Source organism: Pan troglodytes, chromosome 18 (genome assembly GCF_028858775.2).
Source record: "Pan troglodytes isolate AG18354 chromosome 18, NHGRI_mPanTro3-v2.0_pri, whole genome shotgun sequence".
In the NCBI taxonomy this organism is placed as follows: Eukaryota; Metazoa; Chordata; class Mammalia; order Primates; family Hominidae; genus Pan; species Pan troglodytes.
This window is the reverse complement of record NC_072416.2, coordinates 56,365,729-56,380,671: the sequence shown is the minus strand read 5'-3', so window position 1 is coordinate 56,380,671 and position 14,943 is coordinate 56,365,729. Positions and strand designations below refer to the sequence as shown.

Sequence of the window (14,943 nt, the reverse complement as noted above, 5' to 3'; positions counted from 1 at the left end):
ATGTTTAGGTGCCTATTAGATGCATTGGGGCTGCAAACCTGTACATATAGATGAGTATGATATGTCCTGGACTGTTAGGGAGGTCAGTCAGCACCCAGGGGAGAACATGGTAACATGAGGTGATAAAAGCAGCAATAGGCGGGTGTAGTGGCTCATGCCTGTAATCCCAGAACTTTGGGAGGCTGAGGCAGAAGGATCACTTGAGCCCAGGAGTTTGGGACCAACCTGGGCAACATAGCAAGATCCCATCTATAAAAATAATTTTTTAAAAAAATTATCTGAGTGTGGTGATGCATGCCTGTAGTAGCAGCTGCTCAGGAGGTTGAGGTGGGAGGACTACTTGAACCCAGAAGGTTGAGGCTGCAATGAGCTGTGAATGTGCCACACCACTGCACTTCAGCTCGGGCAACAGAGCAAGACTTAAAAAAAAAGCAACGATAGAGCCATGTCCAAAATGTATGGAGGTTCAGAAGGCATGGTGAATTCTCAGCTGGATATAAGAGGGGATTACAATGTTTTAGAGGAAGGATCATCAGAATAGGGCCTTAGAGTATGAGTAGGACTTTCCAGGCCCAAGGATCAACATTAAGCAAAGATGTGGGATTGTGCAAGTTCAGGACAAAGCATCTCTCCTTTCAAACCAGTCCCTCTTTTTGCTTTGCATTTCCTGGTTAATGGCTCCACCATCTACCCAATGACCTATATCTTTATAAGACTGATGCGCTGCCTACTGTGCTAAAGCAGTAACTAACCTGTATCTTTATATGACAAGTAACATAAAAATCGAATTTGAACTGGCTTAAAGAAGAAGGGGGTTTCTAGGCTTTATAACAGGAGAGTTAAGGACTTCATGGTTGGTTGATCCAATAGCCCGAGGATACCACTGGGGGTCTATCCTTGCTTTGGTCTGCTTAAGGTCAGCTCCAGTCTATGGCTCATTTTCCTGGGGCCTTGGGTCACAAGATGGTTGCCAATTAAGTCAGGTCTATCCACCTCCCTGTTCTTGTCAAGTGGGAAAGGGCACTTCAGTCCCAGTATTCCAATAAACAGTTCTGGCATTCACTGATTGGCAGATTTAGATCACATTTTTACTCCTGAACCAAAAACTAGAGTGACAGCCATGGAATGTGCTAATTAGTGTAAGTCAGTCCAGGCCCACCTCTAAAGCAAAGGCAGAGTTCAGTTTCTCCAAAGCACATGGGCTGTACGACAAGAGAGGTTGGGAGATTGTATTGAGTGACAATCTGGAAGCTCTTAGGAAGAAGGAAGCTGGATAGAAAACAAATAAATGTTCATTGCAGTTACTACCTGCAATGAACAAATAAATGTTCATTTCAATTACTAGCTGCAATTCAGGAGCCTGGGAAGAATTTGGTATTTCTTACTCTCTTACCTCCCCACATCCAACCAGTCAACAAATTCTGCTGATTCTACCTCCTTGTTATTATATTATCTGCCCCAACTGCCTTTGTTCAACCGCCATCATTTCTCACCCATATGCTTAAAATGCCTTCTAATTGGTGTCCCTGCCTCTACTGTCTCCTCGCTCCGGAGTTCCTTTGAACAACTCTGAGAATGATCTTCCTACTTCCAAGTTCTGATCCTGTTACTCCCCTGCTTATGACCCAAATGGCTTCCCACTGGTTACAGAATAAATTCTGAATTCCTGGATAAGTCACTTCCTGGGGGTCACGTCTTTCATGTTGTGTGTATTAGTCTGCTGGAGTCATAACAACGTATCACAGACTGAGTGGCTTAATAACAGAAATTAGTTTTCCCACAGTTCTGGAGGCTGGAAGTCCAATATCAAGGTGTCCACAGGGTTTGTTTCTGGTGAGGCCTCCCACCTTGGCTTGCAGATGGCCACCTTCTTGCTCTGTCCTAACATAGGCTTTCCTCTGTGCATACTCATCCATGGAGTCTCTTTCTCTTCTTTTAAGACACCAGTCACGTTGGGTTAGGGCTCCACCCTTATGATGTCATTTAACCTTAATTACCTTTTTAAGGATGCTATCTCCAAATATAGTCATTGGGAATTAGGGCTTCAAACTATGAATTTAGGGAGAGCATAATATAATCCATAACAACCTGGTTTCTATCTTCATCCCCTGATATTTATCTTTTATTTAATTTAAATTAAAAAAATTTTTTTTGAGATGGAGTCTCACTCCATCACCAAGGCTGGAGTGCAGTGGTGCACTCTGCTCACTGCAACTTCCACCACCTGGGTTCAAGTGATTCTCCTGCCTCAGCCTCCCAAGTAGCTGGGACTACAGGTGCATGTCACCACACCCAGCTAATTTTTTTTTTTTGTATTTTTAGTAGAGACAGGGTTTCACCATGTTGGCCAGGCTGGTCTTGAACTCCTGACCTCAAATGTTCCACCTGTCTCAGCCTCCCAAAGTGCTGGGATTACAGGCATGAGCCACCATACCTGGCCCTTTTAAAAATTTTTAATTGACAAATAATAATGGTATATATTTATGGGATACAACGTAATGATTTGATACATGTGACACTTCCTCATTTCTGCCCTGGGATATAGTTTCTCAAAAGCAAAGGTTGGCCAGAGATGTCTGACTGAACACAAGCACATACACTACCTCCCTACTTCCTGCCTCAAATCTCCTTACACAACACATTCTGTCTCTCTGTATTTCCTATGTACACATGAAACCCACAAAAACACATGAACAAAATAAAGAGGGCCACCAGAAGACCAGAAGGATACAGGAATTTCTGGAGGATAGAGAGCAGGTGAGATCTGATTGACAGCAAATCTGGAGCAAAGACGAACACGGCTTAACCAAAGGTAGGCAAAATGACCACCAAGGAGTGAGGGCGGTTCAGGGATATTTTAAGCCTAAGTCAACAGACACCTGGAGCAGGAGCAGGTGCTGGCACAAGAGATAGAAGAGCTGTATTTGAAGCTGTCCTCACAGGGTTAACAAGAGTTCTGGACAGAAATATAGTTATAATTAAGCATTAGTCAGGCTGCAATTTGACTCATTTCCTTGTAGCCAGAATTCTTGGAGCACTAGATGTTGACCATTTGTATCCCCATTGTTTCTACAGATGAAATTTCTGATGTTAGAATCATAAGGGTTTTGTTTAAGAATGACTTAAACAGATCCTTAATTCTAGTGGAGTAGCTGATGCCAACCACTTCAAAGATCCCACAGAAGAACCAAATCAATGTACAGATACAGTTTCTTTATCTCCCTGCCCCATGACATCACCCTGGACTCGCTGACCAATCGACCATCTCCACACTTTGGCCCATTCCAAAACCCTTAACATCCCTAGCCCCAAACTCCTCATGGAGACAGATTTGGGATTTTCTCCTATCTTATTATTTGGTGGCCCTATGATTAAACCTCTTTCTCTGCTGCAACCCAATGTCTTAGCATACTGACTTGCCACGTGCATCAGGCAAAGAACCGATTACAGTTACAAATTCTCGAGAGCCAGGGCAGGACATGCTTCCATAGCACAGACTAAAATTGGAAGGATGCCAAGATGATTAGCATGGTCCCTGCACAAGGATGACATGAATTTTTGAAACATTTCGTATTTTTCCTGGCATCACCCCACAAATTCCATGAAAGTCACAAGGAAGAAAATGTACATTTTTACAATGGAGAGGCCTGGGGGTCACCACCATATGCAAGTGATGGAACCTAACGTATTAATAGTAGGACAACCTGCCATGATATACCTATAGATATCATGCAGTATAATGTATTCAAAATCACCTACAAAGTATTCTTGCCAAAATATTCAACCTTAATCAAATCAAGCCTCTAGACCCAATTTTGCAGGAAATATGGAGGTGAGGGAAGGGGATTTGAAAAAAGTTAAATGACACCAAGAGGAAACAAGCAGACAAAATCAAAATGGGGAACATTCTACAAGAGTAATACTAGGAAAATAGTCTCAGGAAATCCAGTGCGTAACTGTAAGACCCTTGTTAATGGCCTCACAAAGACTTAAAATGGTGCTTTTTGTGTGTCCTCTTAGTTATATCCGAAATTCCTGAAGAATCCAAAGGGCATGCCTCTTAGCCCATGTCAGCTAGACAATAATACTTCTAAGACTTCTACAGCAGCCTCATGGGGAGCCCACAATAAAGAAGGGCTGATCTCAAACAGCCTGAGCCTGGTGTCCTAATGGAATGAGAGTCTGGAGGAATCTTGGAAAAAGGTGTGTGTTTTGCATGTGAGAAAAAGGCAAATTATTTGTGACTGAAGAACAGATCATTGCAGCTTTAAAAACGTAGCTGCAAATTCTCTGCATCTGGGTGGGCTTTGTGACTGCTTCAAACAACAGAGCCTGATGGAAGTGATGCTGTGTGACTCCTGATACTGGGTCATGAAAGGTAGTGTGGCTCCTGTTCTGGTCTCCAAAACACTTGTCCTCAGAGCCAGGAGACAGGATGTAAGGAAACTGACCATTCCGGGGCCATGCTAGCCAGAGAGGCTACATGGACATGCTCTGGTGGACAGTCCCAGCTGATCACAGCCTTCCTGCCATCCCAACCAAGGTCTTGGACATGAGTGTGCAGAAGCCATCTTGGAGCCTCCAGACCAGTCCATATGACAAGTGGATACCACCAAGTGACCCTGTCAATGTCATGTGAAAAAGAAGAATCACTTGACTGGGCCCTGCCTGATTATGATCGACAAAATTGTAAAATAGAATAAAATAATTGTTTTAAGCCACTAAGGTTTTGGGGTTTTAAAAAATTTTATATAGACAACTGGAACAGAATTTGGCTCTCCAAAAAATCAATGTCGTGGGTGGGAGGTGGGGAAAATCAGGGATCTGTTTAAAGTGCTATAACAATCAAATGCAAGGATTTGGCCTTGATTAGCTTCTGGTTCAAAAAAGTAGATTACCGGTACTTTGGGGACAACTGAGGAGACTTGCACACAGACTGTTACATAGTATTTTTAGGAAATCATTGTTAATTATGTTATATATGATCATGGTTTTATGGTTATGTAGAAAATATCTATTTCTAGGAGATAATGGTGTAATTATGAGTCAAGTGTAATTATGACTGCAACTTCCTTTACAATGGATCAGCAAAACAATTATATATATGTATGTATATGTGTATATATATATATACACACACACATGCACAAGAAGCAAATATAGCAAAAGGCTAACAATTGTTTAACTCTAAGTACTAAGTATATGCATTTTCATTATGCCAGCCTTTCAACTTTTCTGTGTTTTAAGATTTTCATAATAAAAAGCTGAGAAAAAAAGAGCATAGAAAATTTAACTCCTAAAAATGCCTCCAACTTCATTAGTCATGAAGAAAATTTAAATTAAAACCCAAATGCAATACCACCCACAAGAATGGCTAAAATGAAAAGGACAGAAAAGCGTTGGCAAGGCTGTGAATCAAGTGGAACCCCCTCACAGAAGTGTAAAATGGTCCAATCACTGTAGAAAACTGTTGGCCCTATCTTCTAAAGCCAACATGTAGCTACCCTATGACCCAACAACTCCCGTTCCAAAAGAAGTCCATACATATGTTCATCAAAATATATGAGTAAGTACTGCTAACAATAGCCTCAAGCTGAAAACTACCCAAATGTACATCAACAGGAAAAGGAATAGATAAATGTTTGTTCATAAAGTGAAATGCTATACATCAACAAGCATGAAGAAACCACAACCACACAGAACAAGGTGGATTAATCTCAAAAACATGCTACATGAAAGAAGTCAGATATGAAAGAATATGATTCCATTGATAATATTTTAATAGAGATAATATTTTAATCAAATAATATTTAATAAATCTACAGTAATAGATGTTAAGGCAATGATTACCCTTGGAGGTGCAGTGACTGGAAGGGGATGCAAGGCCCCTAGTTGTTCTGTTTCTTGATCTTGGTGCTGGTTATAAGAATATGTTAACTTTGAGGAACTTTCCAATATATGCTACATTTTAATACAAAGTTAAGAAAAATAAAAGAAAAAGATCTTCTCCCACATATGCTGACTCAGAAGCTGTCATTACCTTCCCCACCCCCACCACCAGGATAAAGCCTTGAGTAGAGCTCTCTGAAATGGGACTTCTGAAACTGGGGCCAAAGAAGGAGGGAGGTATTTCAGGTAAGTTACAATGACCCTGAGAGCTCCTCTTACTTAGAAGGCAAACATATTATCCTTTCCTAATTTAGTGGTCTGTCATTAGGAGACCCAATATTTACTTTTGAACTACAAAATAGATAAATGATAGATGGACTGATATAGACAGATATTCAATTACAACTTCCAAGGATAAGTATTAATAGATACCTAAGAATTATCAACAGTTGGGAAACACAACACACACACAAAAGCATCAAACTCAACAAATAGAAAAATGAGTATCCAAAAAACAGAATTCATAAAGCAATCAAAAGACTTTAAAATAATTATAATTAATATTATCAGAGAGAAGAAACCGCTAATAAATAAACCACTCTGTTTTTGGAAATTAAAAATATTAAAAATATTATCACCACCATAAAATAAACCCTCCACAACTTAATAGGTAGGGTACATAGCAGAATAGACTCAGCTGAAAATGAGCTAAAAGATCAAGTTGAGAGATTTTCCAACCTCCTGAATAGCTGGGATTACAAGCGTGTATCACCATGTCTGGCTAGTTTTTGTATTTTTGGTAGAGATGGGGTTTCATCATGTTGGCCAGGCTGGTCTTGAACTCCTGGCCTCAAGTGATCTGCCTGCCTTTGCCTCCCAAAGTGCTGGGATTACAAGTGTGAGCCACTGCACCCGGCCATTCCCCCCGAGTCTTGATGAAATCTTTTGAGACCAGGGACCATGTCTTTTTTCATCTTTGATTCTCCAGTTTGTGACAGGGTGCTTAGCCCATAGTAGTTATTCAATAGGTGTTGAATGAGTCATCTAGAGTAGTCAAATTCAGAGATAGAATGTGGAATGATGGTGGCTAGGGGATGGGAGGTGGAGGGGAGAATGAGGAATTATTTTTTAAGGAGTACAGAGTTTCAGCTTGGGAAGATTAAAAAGTCCTAGAGATGGATGTTGCTGATAGTTGTACAACAATGTGAATGTACTTAATGCCACTGAACTCTACTCTTAAAATGGTAAATTTTATGTTATGCATCTTTTTACCACCATTACATTTTTTTAAAATGTTGAATAAATAAATGATGGTGTGACAGGCAGAATAATTGTTCTCCCCAAAGATGTCCAAGTCATAGTTCCTGGAACCTGGGAATCTATTATGTTACCCATCAAAGGATAATTAAGGTTACAGATGGAATTAAAGTTGCTAATCAGTTGAGTTTGAGCTGAAGAGATTATGCCGGGTCATTTGTGTTAGCCCAATGGACTCACATTGATTCTTCTAAGTGAAAGAGGGAGGCAAGAGCAGAAGTCAGGGGTTTGGAAATGCAACATTGCTGGCTTTGAAGATAGAGGAAGGGCCATGACCCAAGGAATGTAGGTGGCCTCTGGAAGGTGGAAACAGCAAGGAAATGGATTATCCAGAATCACACAGCTCTGCTGACACCGTGATTTTAGCCCAGTGAGACCCATCTCAGACTTTTGCCCCCTAGAACTGTAAGATAATAAATTTATATAGTTGTAAACCACTAAGTGGGTGATAATTTGTTATTGCAATAATAGGAAATGAATACAAATGGCAATGACATGATTAGAAAAAGTTTTTATGTATAAGAACATTCAGTTTTTATTATCATGAACTACTTCAGGCACACCAAAAAGGCATATTTTTCTGAATGCCTATATATCCAGGTCTGCACAACACACAAACAGTAAGCAATTAAAATGCAAAACTGACTATTTTCTCCTTAAAACCATCAATGGTCCCTGCAGCCTGCAGGAGAGAGCCTAAATCTTTGCTTCTAACTGGGCTCCTGCCTGCAGCTTTGGCCTAATCCTCTGCCTGCCCCTCTGGAAATACTGAATTTCTGGCATTCTCACTCAAGTTCATTCATGCAGTTCCCTCTGCCTGGAGTGCCTTCACTCCTCAGCTCAGATGTTCTCTCCTCCTCAAAGCATTCTCTAACCTCCAGCTTCAACTAAATTCCTCTTCTCTCTATACTGTAGATACAGCATCTGCTCTAGATAGTTATCCTAGTACTTACTGCAATACAATGAAGTTATTTCAACCCTGTTGCTATACTGCAAGCTCCTCGAAGACAGGAGCAGTACTAGCATTTGGGGATTGTTTGCTAAAATGTCTCAACTGAAGCATCCCCTAGATACTTAAAAGAAATGTGAAACGAGCCCAATTTTGTTTTAAAAACACAGCCTGAAGAATTTGGTTGAATAAAAAATAGTAATATTATCTAACTTTGGTACATAAAAAGATAATATAGCACTTTTCTATTTTTACAAAGCCACTTTTTAGTTCTATAAATTTGGTTTCATTTTAAGCAAAGTTTAAACTTATCTCAAAATTTAGCAAGTATAACCAGAATATATTCTTTTTTCACCTTTCAGGCTAGCAATGATATTTAAAGTTTGAGAAGGCAATATATTGGATAGGATTATAAATTGAGTCAAACTCTTTGGAGGGCAATTCAGCACTGTCAAAATGTTAAATGAATATACTCTTTGATGCAGGAATTCTATTTCTAGAATTTTTTTCTGTAACACCCTGCACATGTGTGAAAAGAGATGTATAAGGATATCCATTGAAGCATTGTTCCTAATAGCAAAAGATTGAAATCAACTAAAAGCCTATCAATAGGACACTAGCAAAATAAATTTTGGTGATTTTACTATGGAACACTACAAAGCCATTAAAAACATGAGGTTGATCTAAGTGGCTGATCTGATATGATCCCCAAGTAATATATTAAGTGAGAAAAAGCACTGTGATAAGTAAGAAAAAGAAATAGAAAGCATACAGTTTGAGAAGAAATAAAACTGTCCTTATTTGTAGGAGAAATAGTGACAACACCAAATGCTGGTGAGGATGCAAAGAAACTGGATTGCTGATGGGAACACAAAATGGTACAATCACTCTGGAAAACAGATTGGTAATTTCTTATAAAATTAAATATGCAATTACCATATGACCTAGTAATTGTACTCTTGGGCATTAATTCCAGAGAAATGAGAACTTATGTTCATGCAAAAACTTGTACATGAATGCTCCTGGAAACTTTATTCATAATAATCCAAATCCGCAAACAACCTAGATGTCCTTCAACAGGTTGATGGCTAAACAAACTGTAGTACATTCATATCATGGAATACTATTCATCAATAAAAAGTAATAAGCTATTGCATGACTAATAGTTGTGCATTTATTATGCAACAACTTGGATGAATCTCCAGGAAATTGTGTTGGGAGAAAAAAAAGCCAATACCAAAAGATAATACACTGCATATTTTAATTTATATAACATTTCTGAAAAGACAAAATTTCGGAAATGGAGAATAGATTGGTGGTTTCCAGGGGGTTCAGGATGGGGGAAGGGACAGGGAAAAGCTGGGTATGGTTATAAAAGGGAAACATAAGAGATCCCTATTGGGATGGAACTGTTCTGAACTTTGACTGTGGTGGTGGATCCCAAACCTACACATGTGATAAAATTGTATAAAGATAAGTACATATATAGAAGAGTACCAGTAAAAGTGGGGAAATCTGAATAAGGTCAATGGATTATATCAATGTCAATATCCTGGTTGTGATATTGTACAACAGTTTTGCAAGATGTTACCATTGGGGGAAACTGGATAAAGAGTACCCAGGTCTCCCTATATTACAGTGAGTCCCTGAGTTACAAAGGCTTGATCCTATTTTTCCAACTTTACCATGCTGTGAAAGTGATACCTATTTAGTAGAAACCGTACTTCAAATTTTGCATCTTGATCCTTTCTCGGGCTAGTGATATGCAGTATGATACTCTCTTTTGATGCTGGGCAAGGGGGAGTGAGCCGCAGCTCCCAGTCAGCTGTGCCACCATGAGGGTAACCAACCAATATTCTACAGGGTCTTGTCTTGCCAGATGATTTTGCCCAAATGTAGGCCAATGTAACTGCTCTAAGCATGTTTAAGGTAGGCTAGGCTAAGCCATGATGTTTAGTAGGTTAGGCGTATTAAATGCATTTCTGACTTATTATATTCTCAACTTATGATGGGTCTACTGCGATGTAACCCCGTCATAAGTCTAGGAGTGTCTATATTTCTTTCTTTCTTTCTTTTTTTTTTGAGATGGAGTTTCGCTCTGTCGCCCATGCTGGAGTGCAGTGGCACAATCTCGGCTCACTGCAAGCTCCGCCTCCCAGGTTCACGCCATTCTCCTGCCTCAGCCTCCCGAGTAGCTGGGACTACAGGCGCCCACTGCCACGCCTGGCTAATTTTTTGTATTTTTAGTAGAGATGGGGTTTCACCGTGTTAGCCAGGATGGTCTTGATCTCCTGACCTCGTGATCCGCCCGCCTCGTTCTCCCAAAGTGCTGGGATTACAGGCGTGAGCCACTGCACCCGGCCAAGTGTCTGTATTTCTTATATTTGCAATATGAACCAACAAATACCTTTAAAAGTTTAATTTAAAAAATCAAGGTACAGAACAATGTGTGTAGCATACTACCACTTCTGTAAAAACAGGGGCTATATATTTATAACTGTGCTTGTATTAGCATAGAATATTTCTAGAAATCTATTAATAAAAATGGTAACAGTGGCTTCCTCTAGGGAGGAGAACTAAGAACCTGAGGGTCAAGGGAGGAGGGAGACTTACTTTCCACCGTATATTTTTTTTTGCATGGTTTAACATTTAAAACCTGTGCATGTATCGTTTTTACATTTGAAACTCGAAAAAACTGTAAAGCAAATGTGAAATTTAAATAATTTTTTGTAGTGAATGCAAAGATGAGAGCTTACAAACCATCAGTTTATGTACCACAATGATCCTACACCCCTTTCGGTGGGGGACATCAGGGCTTTAATGGTAGGAGAGGGAAAAGAACCCAGGCTAGTGCCAGCAATATGCACCCACCTCAGAAGTCCACCTGAATCTCCTGATTAATAAGTTTGGGGTGGGAAGGGGTGTCACTGTACCCCACGAAGTGACAAAGCACGGTTCCCCAACATTCTGCTACTGGATGTATAGATGGCTCTGTGACTCCACTACAAATCACCATGGTTGAGCCCCAGGGGAGCTTTTATCTTCTGAAATGTCATTACACATAATTTAAATTTTTAAATCATTAATTTGTGAAATATCATTACACATAATTTAAATTTTTAAATCATTAACAGTCCCAGCCACGTAGGTGTTGTTATTGCATTAATGTGTTGAGCTGGAGGGTGTGCTGTAGGTAAAGCAGACTCACACTTCAGCAGGAATCAGGAATGCCCCCTGACAATTCTGATCCCTTGAAGTGAAGCTACTTACAGCTGTCTGATCCTGAGAAACAGGCCCGGTTGCCTGTTTACTTTATTTATGACGATCAATATCACATCACTATCACTGAATTCTTTCAACTTCCTTACAGCTTATCCTGTTCACCTAATATTTGTTGGTGAAACCTCTTTTAAAGGAGATAAAGGTTTTTACTTAATGAAAATAGAAAAATTAACTAAAGAGTCTATAAAAATACGCTTTAAAAAAATCCTGCATCCCAGACTATCTCCATAAACGCAAGACAATATAATGCAGTTGAAATTTAGAATGTGAGACTCAAAGTACAGAAAGTATGGTTTGATCCCATGCTAAACAGATTAAGCATGTATTTTAGAAAAAAGACACTTTTTCCCTCTACCCATCTCCAATGCCATGAAAGATGTAAAATATTTCAGACCTGAAAGATGCTCAAATCTGTCAGCACTAGCAGTTGGGAAAGCAATGCAAATAGAACATTACACCTCCCCAAAACCTACTGTTCTCATTCTTACCACACAACAAACCTCGTTACAGACCATGAAAAACAGACGCCCTGTCAATTGTACTGACGCTAATACCAAAAAAAAAAAAAAAAGTGTTTAATGCCAGGAACTGAGCATTCTGTTTTCTTGTAAGCAATGCAGTGTGAAAAAAATATACAGAAAAGTGGTACATTTGGCAGCTAGCGCATTTAAGAAATAGTGCCCAAAAAACAGGAGGACTGGGCACGGTGGTTCATGCCTATAATCCCAGCACTTTGGGAGGGGGAGGCGGGTGAATAACTTGAGCCCAGGAATTCGAGACCAGCCTGGGAAACATGGTGAAACCCCATCTCTATTTAAAAAAAAAATTAGCTGGGTGTGTGGTGCAAACCTGTAGTACAAAAAACTCGGGAGGCTAAGATGGAAGGATTGCTTGAGCCTGGGAAGTTGAGGCTGCAGTGAGCTGTGATCACGCCACTGCACTCCAGCCTGGGCAATAGAGTGAGACCTTGTCTCAAAAAAAAACAAAAAAACAGGAGAGAAGAAGCAGATCTCTGATTTACTGAAAAATGCATGATTTTTATAAGGTCTATTGTGAATGGAAAACCCTCCCAGCTTTGTAGGAGTTAGATCATTGATGCACTTTGGTATTTAAGAATAAGGCCAGGCTTAGGCAAAACCAAATCCCATGGACTGTGAGGATGTGTGTGTGTGAGAGGGTATTATGTTCAGTGTCCCATTTGGATAATGAATTCTGTCACTGACAATTGGCTGCTCCATTAAGGATCTCTGATAACTGCCTCTCTTTAGCCTGCTTAGTTCTCAGAGGCTGTGTGGGAAGAGTCACCTTTCCTGGGACACCAAAATCATGCCCTGTGCAGGTGGAGTTTCCCTGGTGATGATGCCCTTGGCTGCTTGTGCTGGTGTCCTGGTTTTGGGGATGCTAGCTGGGTCTATGTCTGGGATGACCAACTGTCCCAGTTTGCCCAGGACTGAGAAGTTTCTTGGGACACAAGACTTTTAGTGTTAAAATTGAGCTGGTCCCACCCACAACAGCCTAAAAGGCAGAACTAACTCAAGGGTCCATTGATGAATAAATGAGCAAACAAAATGTGGAATATTGTTCAGCTTGCAAAAGGAAAGAAATTCTGACACATGCTACAACATAGAGGAACCCCGAGGACATTATGCTACATGAAATAAGCCAGTCACAAAAGGACAAATGCTATATGATTCCACCTATAGGAGGTACTTAGAGTAGTCAGATTTATAGAGGCAGAGAGGAGATGGTTGCCAGGGGCTGGGAAGAGGGGAAATGGGGAATTAGTGTATAATGTGTGCAGTTTTAGTTTGGAAAGATGAAAAGTTCTAGAGATTGATGGTGGTGATGTTTGCACAATGACACCACAGACCAGCATGCTTGAAAGCCATTAGAATGATAAATGTTATGACATATACGTTTCACTACTATTAAAAATTTAAACCTAGTCCCAGGCAAACTGGGACAGTTGGCCACTCATGTCTTACACCTGCCTGCCTTTTCTCCTCCATCCCTCCAACAGATAGATATAACTCAGGATGCTGCTTACTCAGTGTGGTCTCATCCATGGCAGATTTCATGGTCTCAGCTCCTGTTATACGAAAGGGCAGGTTCTGAAGCATGGGATTCCACTTTCCCTCTAGCCCTGGATACAGCTGAATGGATGGGCAAACCCCTGTTCCAAGCAGAGCACAACTCATGGGCTTGGCTTGAAAGGATTAACTGAACCAATCAGAGTCCTCCCTTGAATACTGGTTGACACAAAGTACAGTTGCAGCTGACATGGACACTGGAATGGAGAAACAGAAACAGGTTAGTGTGGTGGCTCACACCTGTAATCCCAGCACTTTGGGAGGCCGAGGGGGACAGATCATCTGAGGTCAGGAGTTTTAGACCAGCCTGGCCAACATGGCGAAACCCTGTCTCTACTAAAAATACAAAAATTAGCTAGGCGTGGTGGTGGGTGCCTGTAATCCAGCTACTTAGGAGGCTGAGGCAGGAGAATCACTTGAGCCCAGGAGGAGGAGGTTGCAGTGAGCTGAGATTGCAGGACTGCACTCCAGCCTGGGTGACAGGGTGAGACCCCGTCTCCAAAAAAAAAAAAAAAAAAAAAAAAAAAAGGATACAGTGGCTCAGGAAATATCCCTGTAATAATAGGTTTAGCAAAGCACAGAAAAGACTCTGGTGGTAACACGTAGTGTATACGTATGTGTAGATATAGAATATATATATATATATATGCATATATAAAATAACAATACTATTTGAAGCTATAGAATTTTTTTCCCAACAGAAGATCCATATACCTTGTTACTGCTCTGCCTATCTCATTTTCTGTCAGTTTTCACCCACATCCTCTCCTCTCCAAGCTCAGCCACAGTTATTATTGCCTTTAGCCCTTTGTGCCTGAGGTTCCCTTCCTAGCAGGGTCTCCCTGTTGGCCCCAGTGAATTGAATTTCATCTCATGCTCACTGAGCCTCTACTAGGTGTCATATACTGTGCCAAGCACTGCATATGCATGACCTCACTTTCACCTGCATAACAACTCTCTGTGGTGGGAACTATTATTTTCCTCATTTTACAAATTAGGAATTTACCTGCTATGCTTTGAAAGTGTCCTACAAAGTTCATGTCTTGGAAGCTTAATCCCCAATGCAACAGTGTTAAGAGGTAGAAACTTTAAGAAGAGATTAGGTCATGAAGACTCTGCCCTTATCTATGGATTAACCCAGAAGAGTGGGTTTGTTATAAAAGCAAGTTCAGCCCTCTTCCTGTGTGCCTGGGTTCTCTTTTGCCCTTCCACCTTCTGCCATGGGATGATACAGCAAGAAGGCCCTCACCGGATACCAGCACCTTGATCTTGGACTTCCCAGTTTCCAGAACAGTGAGAAAATAAATTTATGTTCTTTATAAATTACCCAGTCTGTGGTTACTCTGTTACAGCAGCACGAAATAGACTAAGACATTACCCAAGATCTCATAGCTCATAAGTGGTTGACCTTGTATT

The 14,943-nt window shown here is 40.5% G+C and overlaps 1 protein-coding gene and 1 pseudogene across 4 annotated transcripts in view; one reads left to right on the top strand and one right to left on the bottom strand.

Annotated features, from left to right (window-relative positions):
- Positions 1-14,943, bottom strand: part of GINS3 (GINS complex subunit 3) — a 109,064-nt gene that overhangs the window by 21,794 nt on the left and 72,327 nt on the right. For 3 of the 4 annotated variants that reach the window (XM_063797207.1, XM_063797208.1, XM_063797209.1), the window contains one exon: positions 13,485-13,724. The exons of the other annotated variant lie outside the window; for it this stretch is intronic. The gene's annotated coding sequence lies outside the window, so the exon portion shown is untranslated. The remainder of the gene's footprint in view (positions 1-13,484; positions 13,725-14,943) is intronic. 4 annotated transcript variants of the gene reach the window in all.
- LOC112206008 (U6 spliceosomal RNA) lies at positions 3,482-3,578 on the top strand (annotated as a pseudogene).